This window comes from Falco rusticolus, chromosome 8, assembly GCF_015220075.1.
Source record: "Falco rusticolus isolate bFalRus1 chromosome 8, bFalRus1.pri, whole genome shotgun sequence".
Classification (NCBI taxonomy): domain Eukaryota; kingdom Metazoa; phylum Chordata; class Aves; order Falconiformes; family Falconidae; genus Falco; species Falco rusticolus.
This window is the reverse complement of record NC_051194.1, coordinates 46,098,405-46,115,053: the sequence shown is the minus strand read 5'-3', so window position 1 is coordinate 46,115,053 and position 16,649 is coordinate 46,098,405. Positions and strand designations below refer to the sequence as shown.

Here is a 16,649-nt window from a genome sequence, read left to right as displayed (position 1 = left end):
GAGGGAGGGAGACATGCAGATAGGGAAAATAGGAGTATTTTTTAAATTGACATTTATATTTTATTTCAGATTAGAAAACTGGATGCTGCAAAAGAACATTCAGTGCAATACTAAGATAAAGACGGTAAATCACATCACCTTCACCCATTTAAAATATGCTAGGGGATTATGGAACATCCTAGGAACAACAGTAATGATGAGAGACAGACCAAAAACAGCCCATGAGGAAGGAGTGGAAGAAATATGATTGCTTAACCTAAAGAAGAGAAGATCAAAGAGGCATGTAGAAAGTTTTCAAAAAGCCATGAAGAGGAAAGGAATAAATTATTTTGCACATCAGTTGTACATTGGATGAGAAATAGCAAATTAAATCACATCAAAGGAGGTTTAGATTAGGTAGTGGCAAAAGCTTCATTAGCTGTAATGCTAACAAAGTAGGTGGCAGAGGGATATTGCAGAATTTCCATCATTGGAGATTTTTAGGGAGAAGAGATAAATAAATACCTGCCAGGAATGACATTATCAATGTTGACTCAGGGGAAAGGTAGATGCCCTCTTCCAGCCCTGCTGTCTGTCATTCTGTATTTCAGTCTCCTTGTTGACAGTGACTTTATTTTTTTCTGGTTATTGATGAGAGCTGAATAGTTATTTTAAAAGCAATAAACACTTCCAGATGTATGGTACAGAATATCCCATACTCCACTTTTCAGGGAGGGAAGATGACATGCTGCTTCTGAGTTTCCTGAGGAGATTTTGCTTTTCTACCTTTGGAGTCAGCAGATAAAATGAGTGCATTATAGTGTGCACGGTGGGAAAGCACTGAGTTATTATCATTAGCAGCTGGCAAAGTCTGCTCCCGGTGTAAGGAGACCTGAAAAGGCAGGCTGTGCTGCTTTCTCGGGCGAGCAGTTATGGGAAGCCAGAAAACTGCTCATTTTTATCATGGATCTCAAAACCCTGGTACTAACAGCAAACTTCAAATTGATACTGGCTGTGCAAAACCAGTTTGGTCTGCGTTGAACAAGGTTTCCTAGTAGCCAGTTTTGATGGATCAGGGCTCGCCTGAAGCAGCGTTTGGCTGCAGAGTTCAGGCTTTGTTGACACAGCAGCCCTGCTGCTGAGTGACCCTTCTGTGCAGAAGGGGGGCTTTTTCTTTGCACGTGTGACCCAGCCCCCCGCGACCCAGGCTGCTTTGAAGGGCCCTGGCAGATAACGAAGAAAACGGTGATCCTTGCACGATTGTTTGCTTGAGGACTGCCAGTCATCGGGACTGCAGTTTAAGAGAGAAAACAGACTTCATGAGAGTAATAATGTCTTACAACCTGATAAAAACAGCGCAAAGCTTCCTTTCAGTTGGGAATTTGATCCAGATACAACTCCAGCTTTGTGAGTTCAGAAAAAGTTGGTGGGGTTTTTTTTATCTGGAAGCTTGTGGCCTCAGATTTGAAGTGGATCTTAACTCTGTTTAATTACTGATTCTGGGTTTGAAAGCAGAGATGTTAGGAGTTGTATTTCAGTCTGCCATATGCTAAACTTAGTCTTCAAATTTACTTACAATGAACCCAGTTTGGGTTTGGCCACGCAAGCTAGCCAAACAGTTCAGCCAGTTTGATCAGGGTTTCAGCCATATTTACAGGATTCAGCAGATGTGATGCTCACTTTAGCTAAGGTTTAACAACTGTGACAGCCACAAAGAAAGTAACGGGGAAATTGGCTGCCATCTTCCAATGCCTGCTGTTTCAGGGCACCTGCACTGAGTGGTCCAGCCTGCAGTGACTGATTGGTTTTCTCCCCTGAGCTTTTGGTAGATTGGCATTAGGACAAATTTGAGTAGTCCTGTGGAGTAAGAGGACTTACTGAAGAATGTCCTGAAGAGGAACCGCAAGTGTTGAATGATGGTATGTGGCTGCTTTTGGTTTTGTGGGTATGGTTTTTTCGTGGCAGTGGTATACTGTACATACTTTTTTTTTTTTTTTAGATTAAATGGCACAGAACTACTACTTTTTATGCAAAAACCTGCGTTTGGTATACCATCAGGAGCTCAGCTAGACCTCCACAGAGGCAAATAACCTCCCAAACCAGCTGCTGCCTGGGCTCCCCCTGAGCTCTTGCATGGCTTGTGGAGCTGGTCTCGGAGCTGCCGGCTAACACCAAGGTGCAATGCTAGCTGGGCACTGCTTCCAAAAAACTGGCAAGAACCTTGAGCAGGTGTCCAGGAGACCTTGTCACTCCTTGAGCCATGGTTCCCACCAAGTTCAGGCAAGGTGTGGATTTGTCATTCTTAGCATATTCACCTACCTAGCATGTCCACCCGGGTCTGATCTACAGAGTCAGCTAGATGGGACCACATGTGTGATGTCACTACAGTCCCCAGAGCCCCCTGGTAAACCTGTGCCCTCCAGGGCAGGCACCCATGTGGCACATTGCCTTTGACTACACTTGCTGTGTAGAAACACTTGGTTATGGAAGGTCGTGGAAAACGGTTGGAGGTATAAATAATCAAATTAAAATGCAGATAGCTGAATGGAATTGCTTGGTTTTAACTAAAAATGACTTGGGCAAACGCTGTCTTTCAACATGTGTGGACTCGACTAGCTTCACAAGCAGAAAGTGCAGGGTGCTGCGCGTTTCCTGGGGGGCCAGCCTAGGCTGCAGCAGTAGGCAGTGTGGCTGCGCTGCTTTCCTTCGCAGGAAGGCAACACAAGATATGCCTCCTCTTTGCGTAAGGGAAGATTGACTGGTTCTTGTGCTAAGCCACGAAAGACTTTGCCCTGCCTATTTTTTTGGCAGAATCCATTAATAATCATTCTTTCCAGCTTCTCTTCTTTGCTCACTAGCTAAGTGCTTGCCATGTGCAGCTGTAAAAAGTTGTTTCCAAAGAGAACAAATTGGAGCAAAGACCTCTGTAATTGGAGACTAAGCAGAAGGGCGTTTTCACTTTGTTGTCCTTGGTTGCTTTTGTTTTGATTTGTGCCGTGCTATAAACTAGTCCCCTCTACAGGACTTTGCCCCCCCCTCCCCTTGCTTGTCTGCATCTGTGTCCCCCCAGTCTTAAGCTCTAGGGGTACAGACTTGCCCCATGTCCCTCCGGGGACCAGGGGGTGATCAAGGCAGTTAAGAATCAGTAGGATAGCCCTGTGCCGGGTCCGCAGCACAAAGGTATGAAAACATAAGCCCCTAGCAATAGGATTTAGATGCCTAAGCTAGAAAATTTCTGTTTGGATATCAAAGTTGATCACAGTTACAGTTTTCCAGGATATTTTTATTGAAAAGCTTTTCCAATTAAAACCATCAGTTTTTCAAAACCCTTCCCCTCCCCAAGAGCAAAGATGAATTTGGCACAAAGTTTAAATTTCAGAAATTGGAGAATTCTAAAATTAGCTTTTAAAAGAAATTTAAAATACTTAAAGCAAATGTAGGCTCTGGTGAAATTTGTGCTTCGAAGAACAAAACTGTTTGTTTTTTTAAATTCCTGATTAAGGCAGAAATCTCTTCATGTCTCAAACTTTGACAGGTTATAAAATTAGTTTCCTACTCCTGGGGTTTTTTTTCCCCAAAAACCCCACATTGTTTAATCCTGTAGGATACCAGCATACACAAATTTTAGTGCCTTTCCAGGTAGAACAGGGAATGTGAATTCCTAGACTTAGTCTTTCATATAACATTAGAATTGCTTTGAGTTTAAAAGAACCACAGACTGATGCAAAACAGAACTTGTACCTTACCATCTATTAGATAACTGCCAAAACAAGTAGAAAAGTATATTTCATGAATGAAATCTTCAGAAGCTCTCTTTACTTATAGGGCTTCCATCTGGACAATGAAAACCTTAGATTAGGTATGGACAGTTTAACTGTGTGCCCCTACTGTAGGTGTTTGAACTGGCATCATCTGCTGCAGATGTGTACTGCATGCTCAGATGTGTATGTGCAAATTTCATAGTCCCAATATCAACGCTGAGTCTTCAGCTAAAGTGCCAGATGTAAAATCTGAACCCTCTGTTTCAGTGTTCTCACCTATGTTTCGTAAATATCTGTATTTCATAAATATCAACTCCTGCAAAAGTAGATGAATTGCTAAGATTAATGTAAAAATGGCTTTACAAAGCTATTTTGAGTTGAATTTTTGTTGTAGCTCCACCTGTAGTAAATGAAATAAAATGTAATTGCGGTTGGTCAGTACTCTGATCTCCCGTTGGCTTATAATGGTATAAATATGAAGAATATTAGTATTGCCTGGATTTTACTCTTTGCATTTTGGCAGCTTATTTATGAAATAACTTAAACATCTCTTAGCTGTACCTTTCTTTTCCAATTGACTTTTGACATTTTTTTTCTTGCCAAAAGGCAATGTTGGAAATACTTAACAGAAAAATTCATCCTTGTATTACTCAGGATGTTTTCCAGATTGGACCAAATGGAAATTGTCAGTGATAGGAACAGTGCATGAGCATCGTGGGTAACTTGCACACATGCAAACTCAGATGCTGAAGGCTAAGGTCTCTCCTGTTACACATGGAGAGGTATCCAATGCACTGTAGGTTAGATTTGTACTGTTTCACAAAAAGCCAAACTAAATCCAGACAGAAGAGGCAGAATTCCAGGTCTGTCCTTCCACCACTCCGGCTGTGAATGGGAGTCTGAGAGAGCAGCCACCAGGGTGTCAGGCTCCTTGCCTGGGGATCTCTTTAACACCAGTCCACCAGTTCCACCTCCCTCATGTGGTTTCGATTCAGGAGGATGATTTGGAGCTCATCTCCAGGGTGGCCAAAGAGTGAGGGTGTCTCCAAGCTCTCTCCTGTATTTGCTCCTCCACCCATCCCTCTGGTTGGTCCCTGGCTTGAAGGTGACCTTCTGCAGGGCAGTCACCAAACCACTAATTTGCTCTGGAGCTGCTCTTCCCAAGGAGCAAGTCTAGAGCAGGAGACCTCCTGCAGGGTTTCTATACAAGTTTCCATTAGGTAATAGTTCACTTCACCCAGTAACTGGTCTTGAAGGTGGCAAAGTGCTGGTCAGCTCAGAATAAGGTATGTGATGGATTCAGTGGTTCAGTATCACAGGAGGAAAAGGCAGTTCTTTGTCTTCCCTGCTGGTAGCCTGCTTTAGCCCTAGAGCTTCAACTGGCAGCCTCGTCACTTATCAGATTCACATTACTACTTCTGGACCGTAGCTCTGGAGTGAAACCAGAGCAGTTCCTGTCAGTTAAAGACAGCTAATACCTTTTTTTTTTTTTTAACTTTTATTAAAAAAAAAAAAACCTCTTAGAATTAAGCTTTTCTTGCTATAGCAATAGAGGTGGTGGAACAACACAGTTGATATGAGTATGTTATGGAAGCTATGCTTTTTAAAACTGTGGAAAAGATGGTCTGAGCTAGTAGAGTTTATATATGATACAAAGAACCAAACAATATAGAGATAATGGCAAGCTTCAATTAATGGTTATCTGGTCTGTTAGTTTTGTACAAGCCACCTAAAGACAGTTTTTGAGTTGTCCACCTAAAGACAGTTTTTGAGTTGTCTTATTGAACAATTTTAAATAGCAGTAATGTATTGCTTCCTCTATTTCTCTGAAGTAAGTTGCAGGAGAAGTTTCTTGCTGGATTCCAACCAGGCAAATAATCTGGTGGTGCAGCTGGACTTGTTTTTAACATGGGTAAGAACAAGACATCATTTGCCAGTACTGCCAGGATATTAGGTGATCCTGTAAATTCACATGTGAAATACTGTGTTTTCAGTAACGCTGTTGCTTTTCTTTGTTGTTTTTAAGTGAAACAATTTCAAACCAAAACATGTATGATAGATATTTAAGATTAAAATTAATCTGTTATCCTTAATTCAGTTTGGGTTTGGGGGTGTTTTTTGTATTGCTTTGGATGCAGTTTCTCAAGTTTTGTAGACCCTTTTGAGAAGATGATCACCTTTTGGCCACAGTACCCGAGTAGTTTGGGCTGACCTAAGGTTGGCTTTGACGTGAAGAAGGGGTGATTAAAGTCCTGGAGGGGGGGGGGGGGGGGGGGGGAGGGTCTGTTTGCTGAAGCAGACCTTCTGTTTGTTTCAGATTATTTTTTGCCTCCTCTTTTCCCTCCCCTTTATTATTTCCATCCTGATTTTAAAACCTCTTCTGCAGATTTGTTTTTATATTGCTGAGAACCTTTAAAAATCATTACTGAAACGATAGCAGCCCGTCGGAAAGCTTTCTGAGGCGCAGTATGAGCTACACAGCAGGCCAGACCTCAGAGGGCAGAGGCTCTCTTCCAAGCTAGCCAGAGCGGATGCTGTGAGTGCCTTTGATGGCTTGTGCAAATGGGCACTTTGTCACCCAGCTGCCTGCATGTGCAGATACCCAGCGTACCTTGCCCAGCCTCATGTACGTCAGGGTCTTCAGGCTTTGAAAGTAATACTAATTTTAAGTACTGTAAGCTAGTTAATATGTAAATTATCCAAGAGAGAGTTTCATTTTGTAGCTATTCCCAGAGGAGGAGCTATGATACAATACCATTCATGGTAAATGCTAAAAACTCTTCAGTATGCAAAGTAATGGTATATTTTGTGTATATTCATTTATACCTCAGTAAGCTGAAAATTTTCCATTGCTTTATTTGCAGACTTGCACTAATTCCTTTGGGAATGTGAATTATACAAAAAGTAATTGTTTTGTAACAGTCCAGCAGAGTCTACAAAGGACTTAACTTTCCATGGCCACGTTACTGAAATAAGCATTTAAAGGGCAGATCAAATGCTGTTTTATAGCTTTTTGCATCAGAGGTCAGAGGTTTTTGAACACAGAGGATACGACTCGTATGCAGAATGAGTCCTCATTTAGTTTCTAGTCAGGTTGTAAGGTCTGACATGAGTTTCTATTCAGTTTGTTGTCTGTGAGCAGGGCACAGAGGGAGAGTTACGAGGAGTTTATCAATAGGTCGTAGTGCTTTGAGACAGATGACAATATATCTTGCTGGCTGCTCTCCCCTAGTTCATGAAGTCAGATGCCAGCAGTGCTGAGCGCAAGTGATGGCACCTCTGTGCAGACTGTGGCTGTGGTCCTTGCTCCACCAGCCTTCTGCATCCAAGGGAAGGTGGTGTGGGAGCCAGTGCCAACTTTGAGTGCTGATTGTGAGGCTCCTCAAATTCATTACTTATGTGCAGATATGATTCATTGCCTCACAAATGGTTGGGTTTAATGACCAGCCCCAAGCTACAGTGCAAATCCCTGCACAGCAAAGAACATCAAGGGACTTTGCAGGATGCGCTCTTCTGAATCTTTGTCTGATCATCCTAAATAATTCCAACACTTTCAGCAAATTCATAAGGTACAATGGGTCTCATCCAGCCCCATCTGAAAACCAGCCTGAGCCTTTCCCCAAACTCTAACGAGAGTAAAATCAGACTCTCCATCTCCACCCATTTTAGTGGTGGTTTGGAGTCTCGGCCCTTTGCAGCCTCAAATCATCCAAAATTAACTTTGGGAATGGAAAATAAGATCTTTTTTTTCCTTTTAATTAAAATCTCTACCAGACCTGGTTGCCTGTTTCTCACAAAACTGATTTATGGGACTTGCCACACTGAACGGAGATTTTTATTGACAGTAACCTGGCTCCGAGGTGGTATTCATTTTTTCTGGACTGTCTTTGGTGGAGCAGGCTGCCTTACATTATGCAGATCTAGGGCTGGGTTTTGTTTTGTTTTTCCCACACTCTGGGCAGATCAGTCTTTGATTGCTACTTTAATGACAGGTATTCAAGTTACTCTCTAATTCATGTCGACACCTGGGCTGTAAAAACTCTAATGCACTCTTGCTTGTGTAGTTGCTTTCCCTGCTGGCTACCCAGGCCACTTAACTTTTTGTTTGGGCTTTTGATGTGAAATCTGAACTAATCTCTGTGCACTGTAGTTTTTCAACATTCTTATAGGAATATTGCAATATTTACAAGAGAGAGAGATTGGAAAATGGTGCTTTAAATTCATTCCACATGTCTGGCCCTTACATGCCTCAGATTTCCCCTTTAGAGGTAGTCGCTATTTCAATATTATTTTATAGATGCTGGCTTTAGTAGACCAGTCATGGTTCACTGCGGGTTTAGTAAGACTTAGTTGATTGTGATGAAGAAAACAATTTTACGTTAAAAAAGTCTATTTGAATGCTGAAGCCAATTGAATTCTAAACCTATGCCTACTGAGAAGTAAAATCATCTGGCAGTGTGTGACATCCTTGATCCTTTGCTGTATGCCTTCATTATAGTAAAATGCTTTCAACTGCAGCTTCATGTCATCCTGTTGGTCAGAAGAGAAAGGTGAATGAAGACAGCTTCAGCAATGGTGTTACACAGGCCGTAACATTATTAATTTAGTGCCCTGGGCATGGAGAGGATGTAGTGTGGGGTGTCCCAGAGCTCCCACAGTGTAACCTGTGGCTCCAAACAGGCTCTTTTCATCCCAGCCTCAGGGTTTGCAGAGAGAAGCCCCTCTGCTGTGAAGGGGATGCACAGCACGCCAGTTAGCAACTGTGGTCAGCAGAAGTCCACTAGCAAAATCCCAGGGCTTGCTCACCAGATTTGGTTCCTATGACTTCTTTCCACACTGGCTGAAAGTTGTAACTGCTCAAGTGACCAAAAAAGGCTATTCAGACTAATTTCTGATACTTTTTGGCCTGTTATGCCATAAAACAGTGAACAGAAGAGGAAAAAAAATCTCCAGACTTCTGTCAATTTGATCCAAGTGGCAGGATTGCTTTCTTACTACACAAAGCAAACAAGTGGTCAGACCTGTAACATCCTAAAAACAGAACAAAAAATATGGAGCAATAGGTGGAAAGGCGACAGGCAGGGGACACTAATATGGGCAACAGTTTTTTTCCCATGGTAACAAGCTAGGGGCTCTGAGGGCCAGCCCGTGCCTTTCCGCCTGTGGGTGACCAGGTGCAGGAAGCATCCCTTGCTGCCCTCCGCCTGGCTCCCTGGGCTGCCTGCCTGCCAGGAGTGACCCGGTCCAGTCGGAGAGCGGAGCCATGCTGTGTGGTGAAGACAAGCTGGTGGGAGAAGTCCTGTTCTTGGGGACTTCTTCCAAGTTAACGAACGCTTTTTGTTCTGATTTAGGACTGATGGAGGCAATACTTAGAAATCCTTAACTTCTGAACTAGCCTGTTCACCCTACTAGCAGCTCCTAGAACTTCAGGCGGCTCAGGTTTTGGGAAGAAAGCTGTGTGGTGAAGCGCATGCTGCTGAACAGCCACTTGACTCCGAGTGACCACCTCTGCAGTAATGAGGCACTGGAAAAAGCAGCCCCATGGCGAGAAGCTCTTGGGCTATGTACTAGCAGCAGTATTCTGTGGGCACAGCATGTTCACAAGGAGGAATAGGCAAGGCAAGAAGATGGAGAGAGACATCAGGTCCTCATTGCCCTGGGTATATTGTCCCTGTGTGGAGATGTCGTCCCTACAGCCTCTCCAGAGCATCACCACAAGGGTCCCTTTCTTTAGGGCTGCATGCTGAGGTTGCCTCCAGCCTGGGTGAATCCCGTGTTGGCTGCGTTGGGCAGCATGCCTGGGATAACACAGCCTTGTGTGTTGTTTCAAATACTTGGGTTGACTAAAGGCTGCCTTAGATGGTAGGTGATTGAATATTGCAGGCAGCTGTGCTCCGGACAGCTGAAGTAAGAGCTCAGGCACAAACAGCTCAGTCCTTAACCATCACTTCTGCCTGCCAGAGAGCGAGCAAAGCTCTTTGCTGTGGGGCTTTTCTTTGTGGAGGGGTTGGGGGAAGGATTTGTCCTTTTCTGGCAGGGAGGCAGGAGCTGGGAAGGAGCTGCAGGAGGTTGCAATGTCTCCAGTTGAGTTCTCCTGTCCTGAGGGCTGGGATACAGCCCAGTAACTGTAGATTTCTCTTCTGCCTTTGGCCCTGACCTCCTGCTGATGAATGACACACACGTGCTGGGTTTAAAACACCGGCGAGACTCCCTCCCGCGGTGGCTGGTGCAGGGGCTTTGCTCCAGGTGCCATTTGCAGGGCTGAGGTCCCGCTCCCAGGGCAGGGATGCTGTGGCGGGGGCTGAGGAGACTCTCAGTCTGAGCAGACAGGAAAATTTTTGTACATCTCCTCTGAAAGAAATTACAGGAGCATGGATTGGATGGAAGCTGTTTTCAGGGAGTCAGAGCGATACTTTCTGCGACAGTGCATTTGCTCTCATATTATCAGCTTTTCTCAAAGTCAATATTCAAACACTTAAACTGATCCAAAGCTTTGCTGCTGCTTCCAAATAGTGACTGTACTGGCGGGTGGAGGCAGTCCTCTGAAGCTAGCTGTTGCCTATGATCCTCTACATATCTTGAAAAATATGTCACTGAAAAGAGAAAAACTTCTTTAAATACTTGGATTAAAACAACATTCTGACACCACAGTGGCCTATTTCTTAGCTGTAATTTTCCATGGATGCAACACCACTGGATTTTCACCATATAACTCCTGGTTGCCCTTGACAGATGAGGTTTGCTGGATGCAGCTTGCCGTGGCCCATGAGTGCACCTGACTGTTTACTGCTCTTGGCAGCCCGTGGTTGTGTGCTGGCTCAGTGATCTGATAGTTCGCTTGTCACTGACACCCCACAGTAACCTGCTTTGTTACTGTTTTCCTGTGATGGTAAGAAGTAGATGGAAAGTGTTTAGGGGGTCCTAAGACTCTGGGGAATTGCCCAGTGTGAACTGCAGGCAGTGCTGCCTGCGGGGTCACTGCACTTGGCTGGGTGCTTGGGGATGAGAGAGGTGGGGGTGAGGGATGGAGGAAGATGGGGATGCCGTAGGGTTGGCAGGGCACAGGTGCCTGGGATAACGTGCAGAGACATGAAATCACTTCACAGCATCCTCTCATATATATTTCTAACTAGTCTTGAGCTTTGTTTGCTATTGTGGTTATTTATCTTACTGCTCCTCACTAGCCTCCCAGAACCTGCACCTTTCACATACCTCTTACAACAGCGTAACTGAGCTAAAAGATTAGAACTCTGCTATTGATTGAAAAGGGTATGTCTAAAACAAACCAAAAAATGTATCATCTCTCTGCAGCCTAAGTAGGGCTGAAAAAGTGCTCACTGTGATACTGGCTTGATGTGTTTCTTCCCCAAGAAATGCCCCATGCAGTCCTACCAGAGGCCTCCAGGCTCTTGCTTCCCTCTTCTCTCCTTTTTGGCCCCCGACTGCAGCAGGATGGCGTTACAGCCCATAAGTCAGTCACTGCTGGGTTTGTAAAGGTGCAGTTCCCCGTGGCAGATCTTCCTGTTATTGCCAGCTCCTGTGTGTCATTCAGGTTGGGCTGTCCTGTCCTGGGGCCGTGCAGACCTCATCCACTTTACACATGTGCCCGTGAGTGAAGCCTATCATCCACCACCCCTCTGAGGGCCCTCTGTGGAAAGAGAAGTGTCAGGGCAAGAGCTCTATGGCACTGCTGGTACTGGCCACGTTCTCTGCCCTGGCATTTTGCATAGGGGATGGTACTTCTTGGTCTGGATGGAGTGTCGTACTTGTACCACTCATTTCAAGTACTGGGGAGAGTTTTTCTGAAATGCGTAAAGTCCCAAATAAAGTTGGCTTCCTCTCTCTGGCATCAGCAGCTCCCCAGAATTTCCCTGGGTTTCATGCATCCAAAGTAACTTCTCTGTTGGTCTCTCTTTGGGCTGTCTGGTTCTCTGCAAGTGGTTTTAAGCTTGTGTTTTCAGTGAAATGTTAGTGCCTCCTTTTGCTACCACAGCTTCCTCTGGACAGGACAGGACAATTTGCATTCCCACACCCTTGTGATGTCCTTTCTCAGGCCACGGAATCTTGTAACTGTGCACTAAAGGAGTGTCGTTTCAGCCAGAAACCATCCTTAAAAGACCAGTCACTGGTGTGAAAGGACTCAAAAATACTGAGAGTAACATTTTAGGTGTCACTTTCTTCCTCCAGAGCTTGTCAGCTTTGAAAGGTTTATCCCAGTTAGAAGGAGGAGAGTCCAGGCTTTCCGGTGATTATACAGTGGCCCCACTGTGTCTCCATTAAAACTTGTACCAGGGCAATTCAGCACCTGTCAGGCTTTTCACTCCTCTATGTGTGAATGACTGAGGCATATATATATATATATATGTATACAGGTAGCTTCATGCTGTACTGTGCTTGTTTTGGTGCCCTTGTTGAATTCTTTAGGGGCTTAAAATCATCTATCTATCTATCTGTTTATTTATAGGTTTCTACGTATTTAGAAACCTCAATAAAAAGAGAAGAAGAAAAATACATTATTTTTTCAGATGGGATTTATTGACATGGTGTTGCATGGGAGGAGCGTCTTCACATGCTCTAAAGCTCTCATCCACACCTTGCCGCACTCCTGCACTGACTCTAACGCAGGCAGCCCCTCTGGCCTTTGGAGGATATGGTGGTGGAATGTGGGATGTGTAGAGTTACTAATGACTCGGGTCCACCAAGGGAAGTGGGAGCAAGGGGACTTGAACAAATTTCATGACATCACGGTAACATTTTTTATCAAAATAGCTTAATAGTCCTATACTCTGTTAAAAAATGGCTCATGAAAAAAAACTGTGGTCTGTACGAAACTGATTTTAAACAATTTTCCAACTGCTTTGTAATGTGTTTACTCTTAGTTGTCCTTTTTGTTTTGAGAGCTACTTTAGTACAGTGCTTGGTAACCTAGCCCAATTTCTTCAAATTCAGATTTTTAAATATTTTCCCTTCTTTCAAATGCATTCCTTTCTGGTAATGAAAGATCCAAATCAATACTGGGTTGGAAGTTGGGTCCTTTTGCGTAGAGGGCCAATCAGCATTTTAATTGATTATTTTGGGGGTTTTTTTTCCCCTGAAGTTCTATCAATTCTATTTTATTTCTACAGTTGTTTGTTCCTTCCGCTTTTTTTGCTTGGAAATTAATCATGCAGGAAATGATTAACCACAGTGAGCTGTCTGTCTGCCTCTGACTCAAAACGTTTAAGAGGGGCTGCCTTGAAGCCTCTCAAAATGGCTGACTAGATACAAGTTGTTCACACTGTCCATCCCACATTAAATGTCACATTTCTTTTTAGCATTTGTAATGTTCCTGAAATTATTTCTGAAGTACCAAACTAAATCTGAAATGCTCAGAATTTGTGTTTCAGGGAATTCAGTTTGGTGCCACTTTTGCTTGCTGCTCTTCATGGATTACTTCCCGGAGCAAAGGGCTCTCTGCAGAATGCAACATATACTTTCTCTCTCCTCTGTTTTGGTTGTTAAATGAAATTAGTTTATATCAGGATGTATTGCATATCCTAATATTTTAATACCATTTCAGATAGTGACTGCCAGGTGTGCCTGGTAGCTTGCAGAAATCAGAGCTTCCTTCTGCAGCTCTGATCGTACGATTTACCTGGGATTAGGCAGGCGGCTCTGGGGCATCTTGTTTGCTCACGGCTGGGGTGGCTTTCTTAAAAGGCAGCAGATGCAGGCTGTGCACACACCCCTCTTGAGAAGATTGCCGCGGTCTGGCACCGGGGTTGTAGCTGAGGCAGAGCAGAGCGAGTGCGAGGGGGGCTGCAGTGGGGTGTCTACTCATAGGGATGGCAGCCCCGATCAGGGCTGGACCCCTGGGGGGAACGGCAGAGTGCATGGTGCTGCTGGCGCCTGCCTCGCAGTGGGAGAGCAGCTGCTGCTGCCAGCTGTGGAAATCCTTCTCTCGTGCTGACAATACAGACCTTTGTGCGTGCGGCTCAGGGGCCAATGCTGTGGTGTACATGTGAGGGTTGGTTACTGTAATCCTTTCTGCAGCACCACCAGTGCTCATCTAGGTATAACATTTCCATATAGCTGCTTAAAAGCTGAGGTAATTTACACTACTGCCTAGAAAATGCACCAAGGACATGTGTCCTTGGTTTCAAAGTAACCACTATGCCTTCAGCCTTGGTCTTTCAGAACTGGTTCCTTTTCAGCACCTTGCAGCATCAAGTGTAATAAGCGACCTGGTTGTTAACAGGTTTGGTAGGTAAAATTTATTACTGGGTGGATCGGTTACTATTTCAGGTATTTTATAGTGTCAGCTGTTAGCAATCAAACAAAATGTCCATTTCTTAAATCCAGCTCTTTCCCATTAACTAAGAGCAAATAATGAACTGAGTGTGTTGCTGGAGTGTAGGACAGTAACCAAAGCTCTCCTCTAATTGCAGAGTTATGCTTAACATCTTAGGACATTTTTATGCTCTGTGCAAAACAGCGGTCCTGTGAATTAGTAATAAACAAAGCAACTGCAGAATTCAAGTTTAGTGTTGTGCTGACTCAGCTGCTTTGCTTCTGTAGCCCAAGAGGTGCTGCTCATCCTAAGGGTCAGTCCCAGCACTGCGCTGTGCTGCGTGGGCGAGCCTCAGGTCACTGCATCTCTTTAATACGTTAATATTCTTCTTACAGGCTTATAGTGATCAAATTTTAAAAATCCAGAGACCACCAGTTTTTTTGCTTACAAAAACTCACAGGAATAAATTGTACAAAATCTAAGAACCAAAGAGCAAGGGTGAGTTAGAGCTTCAAAACAGAGGTGCTGTTTCTTGCTGCGAAGTTTCAGCTTGACTTTCTGCAATTCTATTTCTCAGCAGCAGGAGCAGAGTCAGTGTGAAAAAACTGAGAGCGAAGCAGTGTCATAACTTAGTTTTTAAGCTAAAATTTGACAAACTGGGGTGTTTTATGGGCTCTATAAATGTATGCATTATACTTTTGTGTGTGGTCATGCAGTTTCTGGGTCGTGCTCTATGATCCCTTTTCTGATGGCTCCTAAAGGATGTGTGTGCTCTACAACATCATGAGTAGACAACTACAAGATGCTTGCATTAAGCTTCAAGCCAGTTCTGACTGAGTTTGGCCTATTCCAGAAGCTTGTCCTGAGCTTCTGTGTGGCTTCCAATGCCATTTTCTAGACCATCCTGGTAACTGCCCTGGTGGCTCTAGGGCTTGTTCAACAGTAGCTAAATGCTGAGCTCACCAGTGTGCAGCTGTGTACCTAATTTCCACTCCTGTCCTGCTGAGAAAGCCCTTCAGCACCAGAAGAGGTGACTAGCTAGTGTGCAGCTGGTGACTACAAGTACATCAGAGGATGCCATCCTTCTGGAAGATGGGATAGGGAAAGAGGGGGCACCCAGTGCCTTTCTCTCCCTTACCTCCTTGCAGATAGTGTGTGCAGGGAGGATTTGGAGAGGCTGAATGTGTCCGTGGGTTGCGGCTTCCCGTTGGAAAACTCAAGTTTTGAGTATTACCTTGCTTCCTCTCTGTTCCCACCAATTCTTTAAGAAGCTGATCTAAACCAACCCAGTTAAAATGAAAAAGAAAAAAAAAAAAAAAAAAAGTAGAACAGACTAGCACAAGCATGCAGAAGGCAATCACTTAACTGACAGGAGGGAGGTAGACAAGTTACAGCATTTGCAAAAATACTGCTTTTTGGAGAAAACGCTTCATAGACCAGCTGTCTCCCTGCATTCAGATCTGAGCTGCCTTAAGGAATTAATTTAAAAGTCTGATATCAAACCAAACTTTATTCTGCCTGCTCCAGAAACTTTCCTGTGGCACATGGAGCGCTGAGGAGACTCATGGCGCATTATCCAGTTTGCTTTGGCCTCTTATCAAAGCAGTGCAGGGAGCAGAATTTCTCTTTCTGTTTTTAATCAGTTGAAAGAGTTAAAATCTTGGTGAAACAGCTTAATGGCACAGTTATGCTAGAGACAACTGCAGCTGTGAAAAGACTGTGTTAAGAAACAGGATGGTTGTGGTCTGCTGTAAGAAATAATTTTCCTGTTGACTGTATTTTTTAAACAGGAAGCTGAAGAACAAAGCAGCATTAGTCTTGGTGCTTTTAATAGGCTTCAGATTTCAAATATTGCATTTAGGATAAGCAGATCAGGAAAGGATAAGGCAGCATTTTGTGTAACGACTGAAGGCTAGAAATATGGAGGACAGGAATATAACAATTCAGGCAGAAGCTGGTGCTTCTCTGGAGACACCGTAAGATGCGCAGTAACGCACCGCAGGGCCAATGAGAGCACGCCTGCCTGTTTGCAGGACTTCAAGAATGTGTGTGTTTGCACAGCACTGCGTAGGCTTGGCTTCGCAGTTTCCTCTTTGTCAGTAAGTCTGTCCGTCCGCCAGCTTCCCCCCTGCTCTGCTTGCTCTTTTGCAGCAACCGGAAAGAGAAACAGTTTCTGCAGCACAGAAGAAGAAAACCTACAAACACCAGAGGCTGTGGTGGTGCCTCATGACACTTTGAACTCCGTGGTTTTTTCTAGATAGACAGCCAGAGGCAGGGGTGATAAGTCAGGCTCCTTTCCAAGCCCTTTTCTCCCCTAAAGATTTTAGATAAATCCATTAAAGTCTTATTTCAGAAAAGCTTTCTTCTGTGAAAGGCAGATCAGCAATTTTTATTTTCTGTGGGGGAGGGTGGTGGTTATAGCTGTAATTCTTTTGAAGCACGAGCATCTGATGAGATAAATCTGTACTTCTAATGTGTTTTTTTCTCACACACGTATCGTGGGTCATCTCAGAGCCATTACAGACTTTGTCGGTGGTGACTCACTGCAAATGCCATTTTGTTCCATTCAGAACATTTTCCTAATGCTTATTTAAACTGTAAAGGGTACAGTACCTAGCATGAAGTTGATCTAGTAGATA

General features: G+C 44.1%; 1 protein-coding gene across 4 annotated transcripts in view; it reads left to right on the top strand.

Moving 5' to 3' along the window:
* WIPF1 (WAS/WASL interacting protein family member 1) overlaps nucleotides 1-16,649 on the top strand; it is a 55,630-nt gene that overhangs the window by 22,229 nt on the left and 16,752 nt on the right. The window contains exon 2 of one of the 4 annotated variants that reach the window (XM_037397316.1): nucleotides 10,473-10,629. The exons of the other annotated variants lie outside the window; for them this stretch is intronic. The gene's annotated coding sequence lies outside the window, so the exon portion shown is untranslated. The remainder of the gene's footprint in view (nucleotides 1-10,472; nucleotides 10,630-16,649) is intronic. 4 annotated transcript variants of the gene reach the window in all.